This window comes from Aphelocoma coerulescens, chromosome 3, assembly GCF_041296385.1.
Source record: "Aphelocoma coerulescens isolate FSJ_1873_10779 chromosome 3, UR_Acoe_1.0, whole genome shotgun sequence".
NCBI lineage: Eukaryota > Metazoa > Chordata > Aves > Passeriformes > Corvidae > Aphelocoma > Aphelocoma coerulescens.
Genome location: NC_091016.1, coordinates 57,797,180 through 57,824,138, shown reverse-complemented (window position 1 = coordinate 57,824,138; position 26,959 = coordinate 57,797,180). Strand labels below are relative to the sequence as shown.

General features: G+C 37.9%; 1 protein-coding gene across 6 annotated transcripts in view; it reads left to right on the top strand.

Moving 5' to 3' along the window:
- The window catches only part of SASH1 (SAM and SH3 domain containing 1), a 535,562-nt gene that overhangs the window by 6,007 nt on the left and 502,596 nt on the right, over positions 1–26,959 (top strand). The window contains exon 1 of one of the 6 annotated variants that reach the window (XM_069010417.1): positions 5,281–5,360. The exons of 3 other annotated variants lie outside the window; for them this stretch is intronic. The gene's annotated coding sequence lies outside the window, so the exon portion shown is untranslated. Of the gene's footprint in view, positions 1–5,280; positions 5,361–26,959 lie in introns of those variants that run through there. 2 more of the 6 variants (XM_069010414.1, XM_069010411.1) reach the window with 2 other exon arrangements.

Genomic DNA, 26,959 nt, shown 5'->3' with positions numbered 1-26,959 from the left:
CTGGTTATGTCTTTGTTTAATCCTTTGCACTACAAAATGAGGAATATTTTACATAAGTTGAGTGTTAAGAGGTAAAGATGCCAGCAATACTGCTTTGAAATACACTGGTTCAAGCTGGGGCTGGATAATGTAATCAGCACTCTAGATATCTGCAGAAGTGAATTCAGCAAATTAAAAATACTGTGCTTAGAAGAAACGGCAACACTCACCTATACTGGAATTAAACATGAACCTTTTTCTAAAGACCTGGCTGCTTCAGAATAACTGCATCAACTCTGATTAGCAGAGCGTTCTCAAATATGCCTTGGGGAAAGCTGCCTATTGACAGAAGTACTAGTGCATTAAGTAGTAACAATATTTTCATGGCAATAAATTAGCAAAGCTACAGGCAATGTTCAGGAAGTGAAAAGGTATTTTATAGAAGATACCACTGAATTTGCCTTTGACTTCACAACTCTGTTTTCTTTTAAAGAAAATGTAGCACCTCATATATTTACCAGCTGTTTCAAAGTCCTGGTTTATTAAACTCACAGAAAACGAACTGGAAGAGGTCTTCTTCCAATCAGCCCATTAAAGCAAAATGATGCAGAATATGAACAACACAGTATTATACTGTATTTGCATTTGAATTGTTCCTGAATATTTTAAGGTGTATTGAATCTCCTCTGGAAATGTTGAATGCAAATTTTCACGGGTTTCATTATTTTTCAGTTTTGAGGGGAGGGAGATCTCCTTTGGGTACATTACAGGTGGAGTCCTGAGAGAGGATAGTATCAACTCCACAACTTTCTTGCCCCCTTTCCACAATCATGTCAAGAGTAATTTCTGAGCTCTGGTCGTGGTGTGGGCTGGCAGAGGAGCTGTGTGGGACTGGGCAGCTGCCCTGCAAGGGGAATCCTTCCTGCATCCTCCACAAGGCTCTAAGTTTGAAGGAAAAGCTAAACTTACAGGTTCCTGGCAAGCGAGAAATGCCTACTCTCTGGTAGTTCCTGGAGGGCTTTTTTTCTTCCCCCAAAGGACTTGATTCAGTCAAAGCTCTGTAGTGCAAAGCTGAACTGATTTTTCCCACCTAATGTGGGGTTTTGTGTAAATACTGCATCTCAACAGGGACACCACCAGCGGTGTAAGAAAAGTCTGTCTACCAGTTTTACTCCCACACACTAATAACCTGTCTTATTTTAAGTAACTTTGTTGATCATAAGTCTTTCTGAAAAGTAAATGCATTTTAAGGAAAATATTTGTGTTGATAACCCCACCCCCAGAGCTTCGGTCTCTGCCATATGTAGGATGATGAGGCCCATACACACAGGTATGCATGTGGAATACAAAAAAAACCCAAGATATTTTCTCTCCAAAGAAGTAATCTTGTGAGCCATGTTTTTAGTTTATCACTATCTCACTTATTCCATAATATATAGGGCAGCCGTGTGCGTGATTTTTGATGTGGAATTGAAGAATTAGTTTAAAGTCATGGCAAAATTTAGAGAGATGAGGCACTGGGACCCACTGCTGCAGTGTCTTTGTCTGTTGCCTTAGGATTAAGAGTAAACTTCCTTATGTGTAAGTAAAAGAAAAGTGATCAAGGAATAACTGGTGACCTGGCTGCATGGCAATTAGTTATGCCTGTTCTGTGTGTTAGTTATACCCTGCATGCATATGTCATTATGGAGGGTCCCTATCCACTAGTTGTATAGATCCATATGAATAACCGGAAACACACTAACAGCCATTACAGAGTTTTGAAAAATGCAGCAGAGGTTTGAATTGACAGGAATACAATTATTATAGATTAGGAATAAATGTATTATATCACTTACAGGAACTCGCTTACTGGTTGCAGACTCTTCCAAAGCAGAAGAGGATGGAATGTGTTAATACTAGACTGTAGGTTCAACGTTTAAATTTCTTGCTTTGTCAGTTTGAATGAGCCCCTCTGCTTGGTGTTTGACAAAGCTATCTGTTCAATCTCTTTGTCTAGGCTAATACGACATCTCATATTGATGTGCTTATCTTGACAAATGTGGTGGCTTGTGCACCACAGGAATCGTCTTTTATTAAAAGAGCCCGGCATGGCTATGTTTAGCACTGCCATGTTATTTTAGGAATGGCTGTGCAGCAGGAAGGGGAGAATCGGGTGAACCTTCCCTGACACCGGCAGTCTGCAAGCCAGGCTGGCCCAAAACTGTCTCCAGTGACTCATCCAGCCTCTTCAGTTTTGTTACTTGCAGATAGTAAAGAAACTTTTCTTATGATCTTGCAAAACAAAAAAAGAAGTGACATGTCACGTGAAACACAAGTAGAAGGGCCTTCAAATAGTATCTCATCTTCATTCTCACAAACTCAGCAGGATGGGAATGACAGTGATTCATGCCTCTCGCGGGAGCCCTGTTCTTCCAGTTGGTCTCATTCCCAGTGAAGTCAGTGGGGGTTTTGCCAGGGATTTCATCTCATGCTGCATTTGAGTGAGGTGTTCAAATTTAAATCAGCTAACAAGCATATACCCTTACAGGTTGTAATTGTGGTGGTGGGCAAGAACAGGATTACATGGGTTGAGAACGGCAAGTACAACATAAACATGAAAAAAAAAGAAATCAGAACTTTTCAGAGCTTTAAGTATCACCATTAAAGCTCAAACAGCAGTGAGGCAGACTTTTGAACACATCTTACTGGCCTATGCTAGAATAGGTGTTTGGTAAATATTCTCTGAAATCTCCACTAATTGTATTGCATTAACGTAGTTGTTTACAGCTGTCCTCTCAGTAACTTAAAATCAGGGAGAAATAGCAATAATATATGGCAAATAAAGCTTACAGCCAGGTACAAATATATGTCTTCTACACGTTTGGGGTTTTTCCCAGAAAAATTGCACCGGTTTTGAGGAAACATGCCCTGATGCAGGGATGTGGTGTCATGACATCACTGCATATGATGTCAGTCAAAACTTTTTGGTGAAATTAAGTCCAGTTCTGATGTCTGTGCCTCAAAAAACACTTGGCCTGGTTAAGAGAAGAGCTAAAAGGCTGAGAAAAAACCCTTGCCTTTCAGTCAAAGACTAAGGGCAGTTTGTACTGCTTTTTTTTCCCAGAGTTAGTTAAGTGGCCACTTGGCCATGCTTTCACAAACACAGAAGGAAATATTTTTATTAGGAGAAAAAGGCTTTGAGAACTTCAGTGACTGAGATCAGGAACTAGGCTATTCATGCTGTGAAGAAGGCCAAAAGCCAGTATAAACCAAAAACTTAATAAGTTAATATTCCATAGAGGGAAAGAAAGAAAACAATCTCCAGACAAAACTAGGAGTGTGTGCCATTTTTGCATCAGTGCCCTTAGTTTGTGGATAGAGAAGCTGGCTGGAAGTGATACCTCTACACTAGCGAGCTCCTGTCCCTTGGGCTCCACATTTCCCAGCCCTGCTGTCCCAGAGCCTTCTGTGTACCCCAGAGCTACCTGTTCCCTGACTTCTCCTAAATCATCTCCCCAAAGTCTGCCTCAAGACACACTATCTTCTTCCCTAAGAGCAACCTCATTCCCACCCAAGAAAGTACTCTTTTGCCTTTGGTCTCCCTAACCTTTTTTTCTCCTAACTGACATTCTGTATGAGTTTCATTCCATCTCCCTCTCCTGCTGCCCAGTGCCTCAGGCTGCTGTTTGGATCCTTCTCTCTCCTCCCTCATGTTCTAATGAGAAGAGAAACTTTCTCTCCCACTCAGGAGAGTGGGACAATCACATCTCTCCCCGTTGTGCTCTGTGTCCCCAGCTGCCTTCCCACCAACTAAACAGGTGGCTGAACCCATATTGTTTTCATAAAACTAAAGCTCTTTGATATTAAAAATTTCAATCTTAAAACTGCCATAAGCAGCAGTTATCCAAAGTCCCTCCAGCTCCAGTTCTGAGGCAGAAAGAAGGGATCAATCTAGGAAAAGGAGGATGTATAATAGCTCTTGAACCTCTGTATGGGACTAATTTGGTCTTTTTGAAGCAGGACTCAATGTATTCTTAAAAAAATAAGTTGTAACCTCAATGCAAAATGCATTAAATGCAAAACTTTTGAAAGGCTTTTCTTTTTTTTGCAAAATTTTTTAGTTCTAACAATGTGATCATCATAATTGCTTTGAATTTCAGCATCTCTGAATTCTTGTCCAGTTGGTTTTTGTTTGCCAAAATGTTTTTCTTCAGACTTTATTTAAACCTGTTCTACTTATAACTGCTTGTATTGTACTGCATTGAGAATTTTTATACAAATGCATCTCTGACCTTTTGTTTACCTTGTAGTTAAGGTTTCCCCCTAAATATCCAACTATTAGTTTAGCAGAGGTTTTTCTGCAGTTATGGAATGAAAAGTACCAGAATAAAGAATCCTCGAGACTATCATAGATATTCATGTGCTAGTTCTTAAGCTAAAAAGTTCAACCTAAATATAAGGGCAAGTGACTATTTCAGCCTCTGAGTCTACATTCTCTCTCACATCAAACCAAACATCAGAAGGGAATCTCATTTTAAAACACTAACCTGTAGAAACTAATGGTGGAAATTGAAATTACTAACCAAGAAGATTTGTTCCTTTTAAAGTATTAACAATTAAAAGAGGAGAAAACAGAAAATATGGAAATGGGACTGAAACGGGACTGAAACAAGAGTAATTTTGATTTAACCTGCTGTTTTCATGTGAAGAAAACTTACTGGACTTTCTTGTGATAACTTCTAAAGAAGATTTTGCCGAGAGTGTGTTTCAGAGAGCATTTTCACATGCACTTAGTATTTGCACAGTGTTAAAAATAATGCTCTGTAGTTTGTGGAGTGGGACGGAGCAAGAGGAAGTTTGACAAGAATACCACTAGCTGGTTTCTGTCCAGCTCTAAAAATTACATACAGAAGGGACATACTGTTAGATTAAGACTAATAAAATGTGTATGTGTCATTGCCAGTAATGTCAAAACCAAACAAAACCCTCAGTCACTCATTTTGTATCTCTTCAAGAAGTAGCATTTGTACCCCTAGCATAGGTTAAGGCAGAAATCTTCAATATTTCTCAGGCTTGTGGTCTAAAAACTCCTAGTTTGAAGCAGTTTTGAAAAATTCTCCTTTCACTAGTGTTTTGGGTCCTGATGCAGTAGTTCCCCAGGAAATTTTTTTGTTCTCTTTGACAGAAAGGCATGCATGTGCTGTCAAGTGAAAGGAAGTGAGCTTATTTGCTATCAGGCAGCAATGGAAATCAGCTGAGCCAGGCTTGCTCCTGAGTGCTCCCAGGCTGGTGGCCTCAGTGCTCATTTACCTCTATAAACATGAGTAGCACTGCAAAGGCTTGAGTCATGTGGGGATATTTTTCCAAGGGAGTTTTGCCTGCGGTGACCCTTGCCATAGGTAGGTTTTATGCATGTCAATGAAAGCAGATGTTATCATAGTAAGAGGTGGTCTGAATCTCTTGTGGAAGCTGGCTTATACTGATACTACAGCAAGTATGTGCTAGTTTGGGTGTTGTGCTTTTTATAAAATATTGCATCTCTTATGAAATTGGGGGGCTTTCCTATGAGCCTTCAGTAGCAGATATTAATGCACCTCTGTAAGGAGTTGTGAAGGATTGAGGTATTTCCCTCAAGAATTATTTCATCATAGAGCTGGAAACATACTTAAAGGAGAATTTATATTCTTAACTTATGTACATTAAAAATAACTGCTTATGCAACCACTGGATTCATTAAGTCAATTCCTATGGTGTCTATCAGGAAATAAGCTATTGCAGTATATGCTCTATGTGTGTGTGATGGGTTTGGGTTTGGAAGAAGCATGGTTTTTTCTAGGTTTTTATAGAACTTGTTTTATAGACCTCTCAGTGGCTGAAATTGATGTAATAGTTAATATTATTGATCTCATTTTGGAAAATAAGGCAGAAATTCTTTTGTGCTAAGCATATTTCTTCCTACAGGGACAAGGAAATGAGTATCATCTTCTCAATAATAAATAGCAGCTTTATACTTACAATGAATATGAATTTAATTCAAGGTGAAGGTATCAAAGGAATTTCAAGAGCTTATTTTTCTTTTCCTCTCCTTGCGTCTTGTCATATTTACAATGGAAAATGTCTTTCTCTAATTCGAATTTGCCACACAACTAGACAAAAACAATGTGATCCTTTTACTTAGCACATTCTAAAATCTTCCTTTTTGTTGTTTTTCCTGATAGTTTGTGCAGTATGAATATATGCCTCCTGTTCTTGATAGTTTTTAGTTTGTAGATGTCTAATTGAATGTTTTCAAGGTGTATTAGTTTTAATTGAAGTGCTAGCATTGGTTTGTCTTCAAATCAATCATGGTATCTAAATTTTGCTCTAAACTTTTAGAGTTGGTATCCTAAAAATTACTTTCAGAGTGACTTGGGTGTTTTTACTAATACCTTGCTACTTTATACAGCCCCTCCCAGAACTTACCTCTGCTCTTTGGTAGTTCTGTTTCTTCTGCTGCCCTTTTTTTCCCTCCAGTTCTTCCTTCTCCTTTTGCTCTGTCTTCCTTTATTTTAGTGTGTGCTTGTCTTGCAAAGTGTTCCATTTACCAAAACAAAATTTTCTCTAGACTCTTTCTGATAGTTATCTGATTAGTAATTATCTATTAGTGGTTGTGTTTCTCTCATGGATAATAATAAGCTAACAGAGAAATATTTATGGCTTTAATATTACATAGGTTTGGGGGCATGTATGAATATTTAAAAGCATTACAAAAACCCCTAAAACCTAAACAGACTACAGAACTGAATTTTTGTCTTGCTGTACTTTCTTGTGGTCCACTCATTAGCAGCTTGAAAGTGAGACCTGTGGAATATGCAATTGTATGTTGCTGGGTAAATAGCTCTTTGATAGAAGAGGAAACTTCTGCAGTTTAAGTGTTATCAGTTATCTTTTCTATAGTAGGGTTTTCAAATTAAAAGCATATTTATAGTAGATTCTGTCAGGTTTGTAGGCCATGCCCATTACTCCCATCAAGTGAGTTGGTGGAAATTTTGCCATTGATTTTGTTGGAAATGGACTGAGGGTTTTGCCAAGGAGCTAAGACTATGCTTTCAAAGTACTAAGTAAAAAAATGTAACCAGTATGGCTTCTGGTTAAAATCTTGCCTAGATTGAAATGGTTTTTAAAACATATTTTTATAAGCTGCTATTTTCATGAGCTGGTGAAGTCCTTTCTCCTTGGAATGAGCTGCTGGAATTTTGGGTGCCCCTCCCCCCCAATGTTGTCAGCCATATGCTGTTAAATAAATCTCTACCTCTTTTCTTTCTCATTTTTTTTTCTTGCTTGCTTCTAGCTTGCTCCCTCTCACCCCCTTCCACACCACACCACCACCCCCCCTTCCTTTTCATTTTTGAATTTGGAGGTTTGTAAGTTGTAGCCTGTCAAACAGTCTGGTGAAATTCTGAATGGTTTTCCATTTTTCACCTAGAATTTAGGGAATAGAAAGTGTAGTCAGTAAGAATGAGGTGCTTTTTTTGGTACATGAAAAATATTTAGAAGGCAAGAAATGGAATAAATTAATAATTGTGTTATAATTATCTACTGTTCTTGTATGTCTCTTTCAAAAGGATTTTTAATCTATTTAGGAAAAGTAATCCTATATTTTAATTATTAGTGCCTTACTAGACTTAAACTGCCTGGGAGGAGCAAGACTTGGAAAGGAGGTATGAGCTTTAGTAAAGAAATTGCAAGAAAGCCTGACTGAGGAAAAAAAAGGATTTTGCTTTCTGAGTTGTATCATGCAGTTTTGGAACTATATGGCCCAAGGACAAGATCATTCTGACTTTGGTGAAGGAGTGGGATTTGTTTGGAGATGGGTAGATAGGTTTACTATTGTCTGGTCAGTCCTGAAGGTGAAAATTTTACAGCCATTGTACTAATTTTCTGTTCCTTTTAAAGTCATTTGTTCAGAGTCATTTGTTCAGAGGAGTTGTTGGCTGTCTGCCCATATGCTTCCTTGCTTTTTCTTCAGAATCTATGATTTCTGCTCCCTTTTCTGATAAATACACACACTTTTAGGCCTGTTATGCCATTGCTTGTGCTCATGTAGACCATTTTCTTAGCCTGGAAAAAAAAAAACAAGCCTGAAAGGATATGCTAAGAACACCCTAAGGATGTTTTCTTTCTGTATTTTCAAAACTATGTATAAAGAATGGTTAAACTCTGGCTTTCCAAATACTGTCAGTTTCTTTTAAATACAAGAAAAAATTGCAAGAGAAAAGCATTTTTTTTTTCCAGAGGTTCATGTTTAAATCCCAGCTCTGGATGTTGTTTAGACAGCTTGCAGCTGAAGAATGTTTCTTGCAGTTTTATATAAGCTTCTTTTTTCTCCTGCACAAATAAGTGGTAGTGCTGCATGGAAATGAGTATTTCTAAATACCAGAAGAAGGAGGGTAAATGGTTCAGCCGTTTTCCATGTGTTCCCTTTCAATGTATCTAAGATTTGACCAAACGGATGTTGCCAAAGTTGTAAAAATAATTCTGTTTATGTGACATCAGATCCACAGAGGGAGTTAAATGTCCTTCTGCTGTTTAGCTAATTGGTAGCACTAACCCTCGGTAGTTTTTGTGGCTGAAATACTTGTCCAATACCTTTGAGTAGAGGTGACATAATGGTAAGTATTTTTTTCCTCAAGTGTCAGCTGGATTTTGAAACTAGTGATTGACAAGTAGTTTTTTAACTTTGCAAAAGTCATGTTACTGGTGGTCTTAATCTTGGCTATTAATTATTTGGGAACAATAAGCTATCTTTACCATTAGAATTTTTTCCTAAATCTTCCATGCAACAGTTTTAGCGTGTTACTTCTTGCTACATCTGCCATGGTCATGGAGAATAAAGGTTTTTGTCTTGTCCTCTGGTGACAAGCTTTAGCTGCCCAAGGATGTTACGAAGTTCTACCTAAAGGTCTCTGCTTAACTAATAAAGATGGTTCATTCATCCTTTTAGGTTATGCTTGCTAGGCCAGTTCTTGTCCTTTGAAGTTGGACTCTTCCCTTGTTGGACTGAAGGGCTCTGGGCAGTGAATCCTGTTGGGGCCTTGCTGGTGTTGGGCATAAGTTACTTTCTCTTTGCAGTTGATAATTTGGTTTGTTTACCCCCATATGGCTGTTAGCCTTTTGTAATGGTGTGATACTGCTGATTCATGCCTTGGAGCCACAAGTGGCTCTGAGACCTTGGGTAGCAGAGCCAGCTATTTATTTTGCATTATTGGTGTATGTAAGGCTTCGTGGTCAGTTGTACTTTCTTGCTGTTGTCCCTGATGAATAACATTTACTGGGCTCTCCCTCCAGTTTAAGACTACGTGGAAGGCTATGCCTGTTGCTCTATGCAATGCTCTAATGCTCCATCCAGTTGAATGTGGCCTGCTGATAGAAAAAAATCATTCTGTTTCTCTACCCAAATCAGTACTAAAACCAGTGATTATTGCTGTACTGAGGACAGCCCTCTGCAAAACTTGTCTTGTTCCTTCTTCAAATTTTTGTTTGTAAAAATATTTTTTACTCATATTTTGTACTCATTTGTTATTTTGATTTATACTGTGCTTCTCTAGTTTACTAATCCAAATGTCTTGTGAAACAACATCAAAAGATGTAATGAAGTAAAGATTTTTGGCATCCACTTTTTTTTTTTTTTTTCCTGGCAACTTGTCTGGTATACAAAAAGATTAGGTTGATTTGGCATAATTAATTCTAGACAAGTCTAGGTTGACTGTTAAGCATCGTGTCACTTTTTGATTAATGAAACAGAAGCATTTTTATGTGGGAGGATCAATAAATACTGCCTGTACAGTATAAAAATATTTTTCCAACAAATACACATTTGTTTCATCCTTCTGTTGTCTTCCTTTACCCAAAAAGTCACTGCTCTTGGTCACTTACACCACCAGTTTTGGGTGAGGGTAGCATGTTTTCTTGCTGAGCAGCAGCCCATCTCCTTGCATGCAGTCTAGATTTCCCTCCCATGCTGTGATCATAAACCCAGCCTTGTAGGTGAGCACCTCTGCACAGGTGTTGACCCCTTCATAGATGACAGTGTCTGTCAGACAGACACCTGTGTGTCCTCTCCATCTCAGATTCTGCTAGTTTTCTAGTGGGTAGGGGGAGCTGTGAGGGCAACTTTGTTCTCCACTTCAAACACTTTGTGCCTTATCAGGATTTGTCTGTAGGTGCCACAGGAATGTGCATGTGCAAAACCAGAGTCTGTGAAGGACGTGCACAGTATCATGAAACATTGCACAGTAATTTAACCATGGGAAGGGATGTGCTGCTGAAAGAAATCAAGTTCATGGAAAAGCCCTGGACAGTTCAAATGCACAGGCAAGAGAAAAGAAAGCCAACTGACTCGTGTGTTTCTTCAAGCCTTAGCAATGGAAGGGATAAATGAGAAAAAAACCCATGTTTGCTTCTCTCTGCTGTATATCTTATTGTACTTGTATAATCAGCAGATCTGGTTAATGCAGTGGAGCCCATGCAGTGTCTTTGAATGTTGTCTGCATTATCATCCTAATGGACTGAATATGTTTTGATTCACAAATGCTGATCTTAATGAGAAGGTGGCAAGCTGCAGCATACTAGAGTTTTTTTATGCTTAATTGCTGAACCACACATTCATCTACTTATGTGAAGTTTGGTGTTTTCAACAGTTTAAGTAGTAAAAAACATTCTTAAGTAATACTGTTGTTACCCACTTTCACCACAAAAGTCCTGGAAACAGTTCAATATATTGCTTTTAGGGGAAACATTTTACAGTTGCTCCTAGCCTGGAGCTTTGGGAAAATTAAGAAATCACTTACAGGAAGCTATAAATCTGTGTAAAGGGGCTTTTAGATTAAAGAATACTTCTTCAACCGTGACTGTGGCTCATAATAGAATGTTATACAATAGAATGTATATCTGATCAGGTAGAAATTACTGTGTTGAAGTTGGGGGATGGAGGGGTGGGTGGGGAGAGAAGGGGAAGAAAGGGTGAGGAGAGGAAAGGAAAAGAAAGGGCAAAGTGTAGTTTTTACCTTGTTCTGTTCAAATTCTATCCTTGGAGGTTCTTCAGGAAGGATCTGCAAATTGCGTCTTGCTGGGTTTTTTTTGTTTGTTTTTTTTTTTTCTTCAGTGTGAATAATTTAGGAAAACCCCCACCAGAATAAAAAGCAATTTTTCTTGCTCACTAGAATCAACTTCAGTGACCAGTGAAAGCAGGCAATGACATCAGTATGTAGGTGTGGAAGAATCTTTCTGACTTAACAACTGGTTTATTCCTATCAGTCATCTTAGTAGAAGCACTGCAAGTCCTCAATACTGTGTTTTTCAGTTTTTTCTTCTAGTTTTAAATAGAAGCTGTCTTCTCATTTTCAGCCTACATTTATCATGGATTTGGTTTTCATATTTTAAAAAGTATAAATAAGGACTTTTAGTTTAATGACTTTTAGGTTATTGTGCAAAAAGAACAACCCCAACACAGCACCCTGTGTATAGTTTCTAGCATGGGTGTATCTCTTTTCATGAAGATATGAATTGCAACGATAGTCCCCATTCAAGGGGTAGCCCAGACTCACAGCACAATGAGAGCAGGCATATCTCTTCAATGCCTTTTTTCTGATAGCTGAAACAAGGAAAGCTCTTCTGGTCTCTCCTTGTAAACTGGGTTGTTCAAATGCCTGAATCCACGAGCATCCTGATATCCCTTTCCTGCACCCATCTAAGTCTGAATGTGGGTTTGTTTCAGATGAATTTTTAATTTGGTATTCTATGGGATGTCTAGCTAGCGTACACTTTCATATCTCTAGAAACATTAAAGTCTTTTCCTGTTACGAGGTATTTAATTTTCCTGATTTCCTTTCCACCTCTCCTAAAAAGCATACATTTCTAGAAGCCAATTTTCTTTTTATTACTGAGGAAATGCAGTAGGTTGCTCAAGTAATGTGTGGGCATTTTCTTTTTTGTTTCCTGGGTTGGGTTTGGTTTGGTTTTCTCTTTTTAGAGTGATATACAGTGTTTTACTACTTTGTGGAATATTCTTGGACAGTGCTGTACATGGTAAGTTATCCCAGGTGTTACAAGTTGTGTCTTGAAGTTTTTAGTTACAAGTCCAAACTGTGTGTAGTTTTCACTTGTAGCACTTAGATAATTTTTTTTTTTTTTTAATTGGCAAGTTTGGTGGCCACATGTATTACATAAACAAGCAGGAGTGCCAAATCTGGTCCTTGATGTTTTTTCATTTTTTATTTACATATCACAAAGCAACTGCTACTATCCCTGCCCCTAATGCTTTCTTAGATAAAGTAAATGTTTGTAAAGTCAATTTTTCAGGGCTGCAATTCTTGGCAACAAAATAATTTTGAACACTGGTAAGGAAATTTATGGATTTCAATTACAGTTTGTAGTATATCATAATTCTAGTTTTATACCCTGTGCAGTTCAGTGTTTTGGATTTTTAATGGGTATAGAGCAGTAATCATAAAAGTGATTCAAAATGCACCCAGTAATTACACAGATTTGCTGTTGCTTTTGCATTAAAATGATGATGATTTACAATCAACAAAATTGCAGTCTGTGGTTTTACTTCTGATACTCATGCTATTACACTGCTTATTAGTTATGGTCAGTGATTTAGAGCTTAAGAGCTACATGTTAGAAAGCTGTAAAATTAGTTATTCTTTAATAGATAATAATAGTAAATTTAAAAAGACTTTATATTAGTTATAATCTTGTATATTAAGGAATACACATGTAGCCCTTTGTATCTCCTTTGTTGCTGGAAATTAACTAAAGCTGAAATGACTTAGTTGGACTGCAACAGCCAGAGTCGCATACATATGTGTATGGGTTTTTTCCTCTTTATTTCTATTATGGTCTAAGAATTTTAAGGTTAGCTGCCAGCCTCCTTTCTGTATGGCACATAATTTACTTCCTTTTCTTCACTCCTTTCCATACCCCAAATGCCTATCTAGGTGTATATGAGTTTTTGGAAAGGTAGCATATACTGAAGTTCTGAGCACGTAAAATCATATAGAAAGAAGGAAGATTGATTTTACTTGCAAATTATTTTTAAATGCCTTTTGAATAGAGTAAGTACATGGAAGAGTTTTGCTTGCATTTTCCTCTTTCTGTCCATTTTCTGACTTTTCTGACTTTTTTTTTTTTTTTTTTTTTTGACCTTCATGCATCAAAACTCAAGGAGAACAGACAAGTACCCTTAAGTAGTATTGTTTGAATGGACCTTACAAGAAAAATGGAGAGAGACTATTTACAAGAGCATGTAGTGACAGGACAAAGGGGAATGGCTTTGAAGTGAAAGGGGGTAGGTTGAGATATTAGGAATAAGCTCTTTACTGTGAGGGTGGTGAGACACTGCAACACATTGCCCAGAGAGGCTGTGGATGCCTAATGCCTGGAAGTGTTCCAGGCAGGTTAGGTGGGGAGCTCTGGGCAACCTGGTTTAGTAGAAACCTGTTTTAGAAAGATGTCCCTGTCCATGTGAGTGAGGTTGGAATGAGATGGTCTGTAAGATCCTTTCCAACCTAAACCGGTGATTCTGAGTTGGGCTTTGCATACTCTGAATTAAAGCTGTTTTAATAATAGCATGTTTCTTGAGAACATTCTTGAACATTAGCATAGAGAGCACTTTTCCAAATTCTGTTGGATTTTAACTGAGATAAGATAGCGATCAGTTACATTAGCAGTCAAGTCACGATGTAAAATGTATGGGTATAGTTACTGATTATATACCTGTTAGTTAGGAATACAGAATGAAAAACTCAAAACTAGAGAAGTTTCTGAACAGATGGATGACAGTGGTTTGTTTCTACATGCTCATGCAGGGCCTTTATTCTTTTTGACCAATAATGTTACAAGAATAAACTTAATATTTTATTTTAGCTTGTGTTTTATGTGGAATTCCTAGCTGACTAATGTTTCAGTCACTGTCTTGCATTAACAGTTGTATTCATATCACTGATGCAAAATATTCTTAAGAATGGTCTTTAGAAATTTTCTGTTTTAAGATACTTCATCAAAAAATGGGTTTTGAAATGCAACAGAGATCACCTCAGTACTGGTTGCTTTGGGGTTTGCACACTCTGGCAGATTCTCTCCAGCTTTGCACCTTGTTTAGTGGTTATGATAGTGTGAGGCATGGTGCTTGGGAAATTGAAAATAGCAAGATTTCATTCTTTCCTTAAGGACTTCAGTACTTTTAAAATCAAGCAGGAGAGATGCCAACCAAACTTGAACCTGAAAAGAGATTTTTTTTCACCAATCTATTTTGGTCTAGAGATTGTTGGATATTTTTTGGTTAAAATTAAGCATCTGAAGCGTTCCATTTATATTCTTCCATTTTGAGTGAACTTTTGATTTCTAATGAGACTTGGTCCAGGCTCCCTGCAGAATATCTCTGATCTGTAAAGCCTCATCTGTTCATTTCTTCTTCTCAGCTTTCTCACTGGAGGGTCTGAGAATCCCTAGCTGGTATCTGTCCCCAGTTTCTGCAGCTGATCTCTGATATATTTGTGAAGCTCAGGTGGGTGTCTAGCGTATAGCAAAAATTCCAGTGTTTGAAGCCCAGGAATTGACAGGATGAAGAGCATTTTGCCTAGGAGCCATATATCCTGCCACCACTCATAGCTTCTCAGTAAGATTGCATTCTTGCATGACTAGAGATGCCTTTTGCCAAATTAGATTTTAACTACTGTGCTTTCACTGAATTAGCTGAAGTAGTCTGTATTAGAATTAGGCCCTCATTTTATAAACAGTTTAAACTGCTTGTGTTTAAACAAACAAACAAAACCCCAAACCTAACCTTTTTATCAGGCAGTTAATTTTAAATTTCTGTTACCTTTGTCTTGTCTGAGCATGCACACACACAAAACTCCTCTCTGTATCCTTTGAGAAGGGTTAGCTTTGATTTGAATTAATCCTTTGATGTAAGCAAGTCCATGGTCATGTGAAGATGGGTGGCATAAGGAGATGGAGTAGAGGCAGAGATGAGGCTGTAAGTGATGGGGAAAGTCACAAATGCTTCTTTACAGTCAGGGTTTGACTCTGCCTCATTAAAATGTGACCCTCTATCCTCGGCACTGTAGGTTCATGTCTTGTGAGCAGGATTATTTTAGCCAAGTATTAACTGGGAGGGATGGTGAGTGATGGATGAGTAGCCAATGACTCTGACAGAGTCCTTTGCCCAAACAAGCTTTTCTGCCATTTGTCAAGAGAGTTCAAGCTTGCCTATTTCATATTAGCTCTGTTGTGGAAATAAAACTGCTGGGCAGTTTATTTTTTGTTGATTTGTATAGTAGATTGTGTTGGATGGGTTAATACTTGCTACTAGTAATTTAGGGGCTTCTCTGTTTAGATTCTCCTTCCGTGTAATACAGGAAGGACAGGAAAAACGAAGACCTTAAGTTCCCAATAAGCCTGTAAAGCACGAACATCTGCTGGAGTCATGAACTGTGTATTGACTGTGTTTGGTAACAGGGCAAAGGCAGCTGATCATGACCATTCTTCTCTTAATTACTTTGTCAAATGTCACTACAGTTCCGTGTAGGGAAAAGAGGCATTTCCTTAATGAAAAGGAAGTAAGATAAACAGCATGCAAAAATGGGATAGACTGCCAGTATGTACACTGCAGCTCTTAGTTTTATTTAATCATAATTGTCAATTGCCACATTAAATTCTTTCTTGCTAAGATTTCAGTACCTTTTTTCTACCAAAATAAAGGGTCTCTAGTTCTAGTTTTACCGGTTGTTGGCCTTCTACCCTGCTAGTTACCCAAAGTGAATGTAGGTCAGAGAGTTTGTTTGGCTGTTTCTTTTGGCATTTATTTTCTGTCGCCTTATGCTTATCCACCAAATATTGGTACTATTTTTTAATAGTCAGTGTTTTCATGCAGCAAGATGAAAGAGGTATACTTTGCAAATGTGTCCATTTTACATTTTAGTAAGCCAGATTTCAGATGACTCTATCACCTTAAGCTCAGCCTAGCAATAGAAATTATATTTGAGGCCTTTGCACCTTCATGGGGCAGTAGTAATCTGTAGCTAATCTTTGTGCTAGCAAAATCAAAGACATGTTAATACATTTTTAACCCTGAAGTACTTTTACATATTCAGTTCTTCTTGGAGTAGAATATTATGTAAAAAGTGTATTATATCCTGCTAATTCTATTTTGATGGTTTAGCTTGTGAAGCTTGAGTAAGGTATTTGTGGTCTATAAGGCAAAATAGGCCCACGACTTTTTTTACAATCATGACCTCTGCCTGCACAAAGGCAAAGAGAGATTGTTTTGGGTTAAAGCTAACTAGATGATAGCAGCATTAGCACAGTTTAGACTTCAGTTTTGGCTGTGGAATTCTGCTGGGAATTTTCTGGACAGCAAGGCATGTATGTTAGGTAGATGTACGAGTTACACTTTCACTGTCCTGGAGCTGAGCTTAGTCTTCTTGATTTGTTAAGTAATGTTGAGTCCCCTGAGCATTTCTCTCTGTGGGAGTATGACAGCAATAGTTTCCTGTGCAAAACAACCCACTGCAGCTGTTTGCTACCACTTACTATAAAAGTGTCTGTTTGCCTTAAGTCATGCTGAATTATGTTAGCCTTTTAAAATGAAATATTCTGAAACCATCTGCATTTACATACATTAGCTGAAGCTGCCTAATTAGCTTAATTAATTAGCATAATTAGCCAAGTCTTCATTGTTCTGTAGAGTTAGACTGCTGGGTAAGCCTTTGGGCTCAAAAACAGTATTTGAAGTACCTGGGCTAAACTAGGGTAGAGAGGGATGAACTACTTCCAAAATTAATCTTGGAAGTAGTAAAAGATGATATGGAAATTACTGAAGATACAGGTGAGTTTAGCCTGTATGTATGAAGGAGATCTTTGAGTCTGCTAAGATGTAGAGTTGTCTTGTATGAATACTTAAATGAACTTTATATGAACAGTTTTTCTTGTGCCAAATACAAAACGTGAGTTTTAACTGTTGCAGTGACTGCATATGAGATTGGAGTGTAACTTCTTGGGATAGATTAATACAATTTACCAACAAAAGGTCTAGTCACTTCTATCTTCTTTTTGCATTATCAGTTCCATATAGGTTGCGTGAGAAAGTTTTAGGTGCCTGCAAATGGCACTCAGGACACTGAGGATTGCCAGCAGTGAAAGCTGCCATGTTCATCACTGTTTTGGATGTCTGGGCATCTCAGTTGGCTGATGGTAGAGCAGCATCTTCTCTCTGATGTCTGGGAGCTGCATACCTGAGGCAGCTGGAGTGCTTGCATGTGCAGCCTGATGGCTGTCCTGGGCTTCCAGGCCCTTTCACAGCACATCCATGTGCGATACAGGTAGACAGTGTACTGCCATGACCACATGGAAGTGTGTGCTGATCTTGTCCAGCTGTCTGAGGGACTGGTGCTTTCTTCTAGGTCGGGTTGCTTCTATAGAGGTGTAGATGTATTCTGTCTGTGGGCCTGTATGGCAGCAGTGTATAGGGTTGGGATTTTTGCTTGACTGCTCACAAAATTTGAGGGGCAGGGTTTGCCCCCAATGTCACATACAGAACTTAAGTGGAGTCAGTGCAGAGTTGAATTTGGTATGTTTTGTCTTGTGTGGTTTTTTTTTTAATATTAAAACAGTAGTATCAGATGAACAATAGTCAGTAAAACTAATGTAGATTTATGTTGTAGATACTGTAAATTTTAAGGCATGATGTGTGGTAAATCATACTGTCACAAAATAGATTAATGGAGACTAGGAAAACTGAACCACTTCATTATTTGCTTTTGGAATAATTATTCTGGATATAATAACAGAACATCACAGTCATACCTTCTGTTTCTTACTGAATCAGAATTTTCATTTCTTTGTCTCAGAATGACTTTTGTAATAGACTTTTATATTCAATTTATGTGATGATGCGATGAAGTGTGAGAGAGAGCATAGCTTACACTATTATTTCCCTCTTACTGGCTTCCCTCTTGATATATTGCAAATGATCTGTTTGAAAATTTTTGATGCTTTATTGTATGTTTCACAGCATGCAGTACCAAAGCGTGCAATGCCCTATACCAGCAACCAAAAAATTGAGACTTATATGGTGAGGATGTGAAACGGAGGCAAGGCATAGTGTTATGCTTTTGATTACTTAAAAGTTCTAAAATATTATTAAATTAGGGAAATTGAGCAATAAAGAGAATGCATGAAATGGCAGCAGATGGCATGAACTTACATAATTTCAAGTGTGATCTTGTGATCATAGTAATTGTCTGCATTATTAATGCCTTGTGTATTGGCTCCTACAGCAATAGTGCTGTCACTCATCTGTGAAGCAATATGTAGCAGACTCTTTATTTCAGCAATTGGCCTAAATATAATTGTAAAAGGTGCAGTTTTCGGGGCTTAGTTGGATCCAGACACTTGTGACTGATCAGTGCGAGGACTAAGCTGAGCTTCAGTACTGAATGTATTCATTCTAAATTGTGCCTATTTTAAATAAATGAGAATATTGTTTTACTGTGTAAGCGTTTCCTTCACCAGCACCACTTGTTTCAGAAAACAGTGTAGATAAATGATGAGTGTATACTAGGGGCCATATGGATGGAGAAGTAGTGTTGAAAGCCAGATTAATTTATTACAATCAGCTTGTTTCTGGAACAGGTGAGGTAAATCATTAGTTGCCAAGGACATCTCATGAGCGTGAATAGAAGCAATACATTAACTGAGGGAAGGGCAAGCCGGAACTTTATTATTCTCTTGTTCCAAGTGTAAATGAGGAGAGTGGTACAAACAGGATACTCTGCTTACAGACAAGAGAAGGTGTCATGTGGTTTGTTGTTGTAGTAAATGTATATTGCTGTGAACAGCTACATTTTATTTGTTTTGTTAGTTGTTGCTGATACACAAATGAGCTCTTTTGAGTTTGCATCTTCTATTCTTTATGCAGTTTTTTCTTCTGACTATAATCCCAGAACTTCAGAATCCTCTGGCTTCCCTTTCCAAATTTTAAAACCAGTTGTTATACTTACTTGGATAGTAGAGCTGGTTGTGTTTTTTTTATGACAATATTTTAGTGAAGCAGTATTTTTATTAAGTATGTGAGAACTGATTTTTTTTTTTTTAATGTTTTGGTTTTTCACAATAAACAGCAGCAGTCATAGTTTTTAAACAAGGGTTTAAATGGTCAGTCTAGAAAAGAGTACTTTAATTTGATGCATGGACTTATTTAAGTAAAATCGTGTTGTGTTTTAGGGTCTGTTTTTGTCTTCACCCCCTGGGGAAATGGTGATATTCTTTTTTGGAAAATGGAAGTGATAGTTTGACTTCAGGAAAAAAAAGTAAGTGTTGATGTAAGGCTTTCAAGATAAGGAATGTGGGAGGTGGCAGTAAGGGATATGATGGGGTGGAGGCCATGCAAGAGAGTCAGTACAAGTTTATTCTTTGACTTTTGGAAACTAGGAAGAAAATATAGCAGAGTAAAGGCAACACATAGAAGGCTGAGATGGAAGTATAGGTTAGTATAACCATCCTATGCCAAAGTACAAAACCTTGTGTGTGAGTATAGTGGCTTTTGGGGAGACTTGGTTTCGTATTATGGGGAATAACTAACATGGTGGCCTGTCATATAAACTCATAGTTATTTTTGTTGAATGTTTGAATAGTAGCTAAATGCTGTTGGATAAGAAAGTAACTATTTGACTTGCTTTAGATAACTAGGATCTTCTAAAGCCCGTCTACATTTTGCATGTTTGTTTATACCCTTAAGGTAGGCATATTAGTATTTCAAAATAAGCTTGGGTCTTGGCATTGCATGATAGGTTGTCTGTCTGCTGACAACCTATACATGTGGGGTTGTTCCTCTGCTGACAACCTTACCCCCTTATAATCAGGATTTGTTGCAATTGGTTGCTTCCAGAGCCTCTTTTATTCTGTGATGAATAAGAGCAGCTTTTTTCCCCATTGTCTTTCTTCCTTCATAACACAAAAAACTACGACTCTACTGCAGCAGCATGCACAATGCATCACACAAAGTTTGCATAGAAGTGTTCTTGTTACATTTGTATGACTCAGAGCAGACCCTGACTGCTGCATGGGAGCTGAAGTGTTGAGATCAGATACTGGTTATAGCAGCATTATGTTGCTCTTGCTTATCTTGATCATTTCAGGAATGAGACTTTCCCATTTCATAATACCAGTTTTGATACTTCATTGCAGATGCTTCTTCTTGTTCATTTGCTAGGAAGGATTGCAGCCCAGCCTAGGAATGGTGCCTCTCTCAGGAATTCCATTTGTCCAGACAAGATGACAACGTTTCCTTGTTCAGGAGGCTGTTTGGCTGAGGGTCTCAGGCCCTCATGTTTCCAGCCTTCGCCCTTTCTATGTAGGTTGGTGTGCCTGGGAAGGGAGCTGTATTTTAGGTCCTTTTGGCCTTCAAAGAAATCTGTGTAGAGATAAGGCAGCAGAAGAGTTGCATCAATTGTCTAAGAGCACTGATATTTGAATAAATGGGTTTATCAAATTAGTTGTTGTCATAGAAGAGGGAGATTTTTTCCTAACATAATTTTTGTCATTTTCTGTCTCTTTTTCATCTTCTCTAGTAGTTTATTAAGGCACCCAGATGACTGAGTTATTTATTATCTTGACTCTTCCTCCTGCTTTGCATACTAATCCAGTTCTCTGCAACCGCTATGTCCAGTAGGCAGTTGTGATTGGCTCTGAGGGTTTTTTCTAAACTACTTAGATCTCCTCTGAACTGCTCAGCTGGTGCTTTCCTGCTGCAGTGGAAGGCAGGAAATGTAATCCCTGATTGGTGTCGAGGAGCTGCAGTGTCCTGCTGAGGGCTCTGTCATGAGTCTCCCTCTGCTTCTTGAAATCCAAGGATTCCTTTCCTAGAGGTAAAATATCAGTGATTGAAATGCATGTACAGCAGCATAAAGGGGTAACATATGAAACAAGTCATCTCCTGAGGATGAATTCAAGAAATATGATCTGTCACAGATGGCAGAAGCGCTGTAACAGAGATAAATATATGTGGTTTAATTCTATACTAGAACCAGCAAAAATTCACAGTAGCAGACGTGGTTGAACTCCTCATTGCCATATAATTGAAAAAGCAAAGCATTTGAAAGTGAAAATTCTTTCATGAGTGTTAAAAATTATTACTAGAAAGGTTTACTGAAGTGGACATGGCTTTTTTTTTTTTTTTAAGTTATCGTTCACTTTTAAGTTAAAAGGCACTCAAGTGTTCCATCTTTAAACAATTGATTGAAAATGGTTGAAGTCCTGGAGCTGGAGTCAGGAAAATAGATACACAACTGCAGTTGAATGGGATGCTTCATACATATTTGTTTGTATAATGTGGGTTTATATGCATTTTTAATTAGCTTTACACTACTTCAGTCCCAGGACTTCAGAGAGTTAATCGCTGCACAGAATTTGTGCTATAATCTGCACAACACTATTATGTACATCATGTGTTTTCCAACTGGAAGCAGTGGGTCTCAAATGATAAGAAATTTTGAGGGATAGTAGAAGGAGCAATTGGAAGTTACAGTGGACCAAGCTGTTTGTGAAAAAATTTTGGGGGGGAACTTGAACTAAGTGACCAATGTGAGAAGGAGTCAAGTGTCATTTAAAAAAATCTGACCAAACAGAAACAAATCCCAAAACTCTAGGGTTAGTCAATGTTTAATTATTGTAGGCAATTTTTTTATTACAGTAAATATTAGATAATTATAACATCCCCTATAATTTAGATATACCAAGTTCAGCCAACAGTGAGTTGTTTGGGAGACTACTGGTAAAAAAACTGACCTGCAAACTAATAGAGATCATCTGAATTTATTATTTAATACCTCTGTATCGCCCAGGTTCCCACTTAGCCTACAGGATCTGTGACCTGTGGTGTCAGGCTGAATGGTTTCTAGTTTGTTACAGAGTGTTGTGATATTTGTTATTGGGAATTAGCTTTATGCCAGGCTGTCTTGTTCTGCCATGTTGAGGAGCTCTTGGACTTGCCATCTGAGTAGACAAGATGAACTGTGAAACAGAAAAATATGTGAAAGAGCTGAACTGGGACTGGGTTTTCCAGTTTGATTGCCTGTCTTCAAAGCTCTGCTGATAAAGGGAAACAGGGACCTTTGTCTTAGCCACTCCTGTCTTTGGTTCAGCAGCCCTGTAGACATGTTGGGGGAATCTTCTTTTTGGCTGATTGCAAATGTATGAATGGCTTCATACATTAGGGGGATATAGTCTGCACTTAGTGTTCTGGTGCTGCCATTGTACCAAGTGACATAATTTTGTAATTTGCTTGAAACAACACAAGAATTTTCCTGTTTTCCCCTTATGGGTCGGAAGGAGTAGAATTGACAGCTGGATGAGCTGGCTGGCAGCCTCCCAGTTCCTGTTGTCTTTCAGTGACAAAGGAAATGTAACGTTTGGAGTGTTATATACATTATTTTCAGTGATAGAGTAACCTGAGCGTAAATAAAATGGTATAATTGATAAAAATGCTTTTGTTGTATTTATATTAAGCAAGGACTTGGTAATATCTTCTCAAAGATAAGAGCACAGTAGTTCTGCAAATCATAATTACAGACTACTTTCCTCTCTGCTACTGTTGGCTTTTGTTTCTGTTTGTTATTTTAAGTAACACTGTTGCTCAGTGTCAATTATTTCAGTTAGTGTTTAATATTCCAGGAATTTTATTTTAATAGGAGCTGAGAAAGGGCCAGTTCATAGTTAATAAGGGTTTTTTGTTTTCTATTGCTGGTGCAATTGTATTTCTGTAGGAGAAGAAGATGTACAAATCTAAATTAATATGTACTTAAACTGAAGTATGAGATATTTTTTTAAAGAAAGCTATAGGTGATTTTTGAAATAAATTAATCACTTTCCATCAAAATGCTTTTCTTACTAATGGGGAACAATTATTTTAGTAGGGTTTGGGGTTTAATCTGTATTATCTCAGCAGTGATACTCTCAAGGCTGTGGGAATACTTTTTAATATTGCATGTGATAATTTTTTTGTTCCTTAAATCTTAGATTTTGTAATCTCTTGACCTAGATGCCTACTTAGTGAACTAAAAAATAAAAGTACTTGATTATGTAGAGATCTTCATCAGTACATTTCAAGTGTTTTACAATGGAAATAAGTACCGTTTTACAGGTGATGAAACTTATGGATAATAGCAAATTAAGTCACCTGAATGTGCTCATTAGATCAGTTGAAGATCTGGAAATAAACCACAATATTCCTGTGCTGCTCTCCTGTTTTCTTTTCAGTAAAAAAAAAAAACAAACAAACCACACTTTCTTGTGCAGACAGGTTTTTTTCCCTGAATTCCCCCCCCCTCCCCGCAAAAAGTAGGTGGCAGTTACTGATAATAGTAACAGGTAGCATATATGTATGCAGGTAGTGCTATATATAGAGCATGCCTACTCATGGCTCCTTGCAAACACTAATTATCCTAACTATCTGCAAGGTTATATTTTATTATACATTGACACTATCATTAATATTCCTAATTATCTACAATGCTAATATCATTTTAAAATTCAGTCAGACAAAGCTGTCTTTTCTCTAATGACAGCATCAATCTCCAAGGTTTAAAAGAATCAGAGAAAAAAGGGGAGATTTCGTTTATGGCATAAAGTGAGATTTCTTTCTTCTCTGAAGCTTTGTTGTTTGGGTTTTTTTTTTTGGTTTTTTTTTTTAAATATTGGTTATTCTTGGCTTCCAGCATAGATCAAAGGAAGTAATTCTGAAATGGGATTAAAACTTTTTCTCTCTTTATCTTAAATGGCTGTATACATATATTGTGTTTAGTGGATATACTTTGCTGATCCATCACTGTATTATATCGGCTTTTCCTGTGGATGGGGTTGTCCTGCTGACACTCGTGGTTAATTACAGTTTGATATAAATACAGGTCTCTAGTGTTTTGATATAAACAGACCTTTCACTCTCAAGTGTTACACTTGTCTGTTTTCCAGACAGTGATCCTTGAGTTAGTTGTGAGACTGGCCCTCCTGTGTGTTGGTGAACCTTCGCTGCTTTGTAACATTCAGACACTTGCTTCTTTTTTCATATTAAATCCCTAATGATATGGATGATGTTGAGCTGTGTCTTTTTTGTTTTTTTTTCTTCTATTTGGGAGAGGGTGGGGGGAGTTTGTTGATGGGTTTATTTTGGTTTTTGATTTCTTTGAGTGCCCAAATGCTGTGGTGGTGTTGGGGAGGAGCTTCACAATACCAAGTGGGAAAAGGCATCAGATATATATTGTTCTGCACTAAAGCTAAGGAGTACATCGAGAGGAAGAATAATCCAAATCAGGCCTACCTGTTTCTGACCTTGGAAATGCCAGATGACAACTTGGGAACATCACAACTTGACAGAGTGGATTTTCTATTCATCAAATCTTGCAATGTGAAAACTACAGTGGACTCAAAACTTGTACGTCATAGATGTAAAATGGATAAAGAGACTGTTCCTGACACAGCAAGTTGGGAACTTCTAAAACTGCAGAAATTTTCTCGTGCCTGCTTAATACCCCTTTCCCACCCTTGCTGCTAGGGACAGAATATGAAACTGAGTGGTCTAGACCACTGAAACATTTTTCCTCTGCAACAGATGATCTGTTTGCTTTGTGCAAAAAGTCTTCTCATTGACCTGATGACTTTTATTCCTGCTCATGCTTATGGAGTACTGTTCATCTAGTTCTCCAAATCCAAGTGTAAGCCCCTACCTTGATGAGTTTAAGAGCTTAGACCTCTCTTGTTCATCTCTTGCCTTTGTGTTCTCTATCCTCTGCTATTGAAAACTGAGTCAGATTAGTTTTTGGTCCATACCTCCCAAAACATTTTTTTAATAACTGCTGAAAGTAATCTACTTTAAACCATTATCTTCAAGAGTGACCATCAGGGCTTTATTTTTTTTGATATTTCACTTAAATGTTTTTAGAAAGTTAAATAATGCTATGTGTGTGGTATACAACCAGTATTTGTTGAAAGGTTTTACTTGTCATCATTTGACTTCTGTCTCTCAGTATCAACTTTGTATAAAATACTGGTGTTTTATATGCACTTTAAAGTTTATTCTTCATCAAAAAATGTTGCTACTAAAGGCTGAGTAGTGGTTTTTCTGGTATGGAACAGCACAGCATCTTTTTAAAATTTATATTTAAAACATTGATCTATTTTTCCATGGTATTTCTTATTTTTCTTAGGTCAGTATTTTGATATCCATTTTTCTTTTCTTAAAATGCCATAAGCAGTATGTATTAGTGATGCATGAGTAAAATTCTGTGTAATCTGTCTAGCATTTTGTGGTGCATTACACAATTTGGTTGGACACAAAATCAATTAATAACAGCCTCATGGTTAACATACTGGCACCATCAGGCAATTACTTGAATTGTGACTTCTTTTTTAGCATAATGAAAATAATATAGGATAAAAATATGCTTTTAATGTATTTGAGTATGCTTTGAAATAAAATGACGTGGTCTGTAGACAAAACTTATGTTCCTTTTGGAAAGGGGAAAGTTAAAGTCTAGAATAGGAATACTTCAGAATATGCTGATTGCTTTTAATAGTAAAATCAGTAGAAGGTGTTCCTGGGTTTTGGAACATAAAAAGAGATTGTCTAAACATCTTCATATCACTGACAAAAGAATCTCACCTAATTTCACCTGTCTCTCTGTACTCTTTGTGGAATCCTAGGATGGTTTGGGTTGGAAGGAACCTTAAAGATCATCCAGTTCCAGCCCTCCCTGCCATGGGCAGGGACACCTTCCACTAGACCAGGTTCCTCAGTGCCCTGTATAACCTGGCCTTGAGCACTTCAGGGATGGGGCATCCACAGCTTCTCTGGGCAACCTGTTCCAGAGCCTCACAGTAAAGAATTTTTTTCCCAACATCCACTCTAAACCTACTCTCAGTTTGAAGCCATTCCCCCTTGTCTCATCGCTACATGCCGTTATGAAAAGTCAGTTTCCGGCTCTTTTGTAGGCCCCCTTTAGGAACTGAAGGGCTGCAAAAATGTATCCCTGGAGCCTTCTCTTCTCCAGGCTGAATAATCCCAAGTCTTTTAGCTTTTGCCCACAGGAAACATGCTTCAGCCCTCCATTTCATCTTTGAGGTCCTCCTCTGGAAATCTTTATCAAATTACAAATTCATGCTGACTCCTCCAGAATAGCAGGTTGAGGCACAAACTTATGTGCCATTTAAACTATGTATAAACCTCTCAGATTTTTATTGGTGACTGGGATGTTGGGTGAAGTTGAAGCTTACAGGGACTGCTGAGGGTCCTCTCACCAGCCCCCCTCCTGGTTCTGGCACTGACTCCCCCTTCTAACCTTCCCCAGAAGCGTGGGGGGAGATGTGCCTGCTGTGACATGCACTTCTGAAGGGCTCACTCTCAGCCTTGGCAGATGGGTGGTGAATCGTAAATTCTGCGCGCATTCAGTTTTGCAGGGCCTGTCGTTCCAGTGAAGGCAGTTAGAACTGTCAACACCTAGCAGTGCTTGAGGATAATGAATGTAATAGAAACCTGAGAAGCCCATGAACAGTGCTGGCTTCCCACATAGCGGATGAAATCCACTTGGTCTCTGTATTTCAAGAAAGCCTCTTAATCCGCTTCAGACATTCATAATAACCCAGTGCTTTGGAAAAAGAATTCTTCTTGTTCAAAGAAGCATGTTAGCAAAAGAAGTTAAAAATATTTAAGCATCCTATGTTTAATGTGTTTAGAAAACCACTCCAGGATGCTGACAGCTGATTATTAATTACAATGTCATGGATACATATGCCATGATTATGCAGCACATAATTTTATGTAACTTAAATACGTATTTTCCAGCACTTGCTCAATGTTTTCCTGATGGATCTCAGTAATAAAATATGATCTGGTGGAAATCTTTTTGTATTCTTCACTAACTTAGTCGCTTTTAGTTGAGTGCAGCATAGAAGCAAATATCATTAT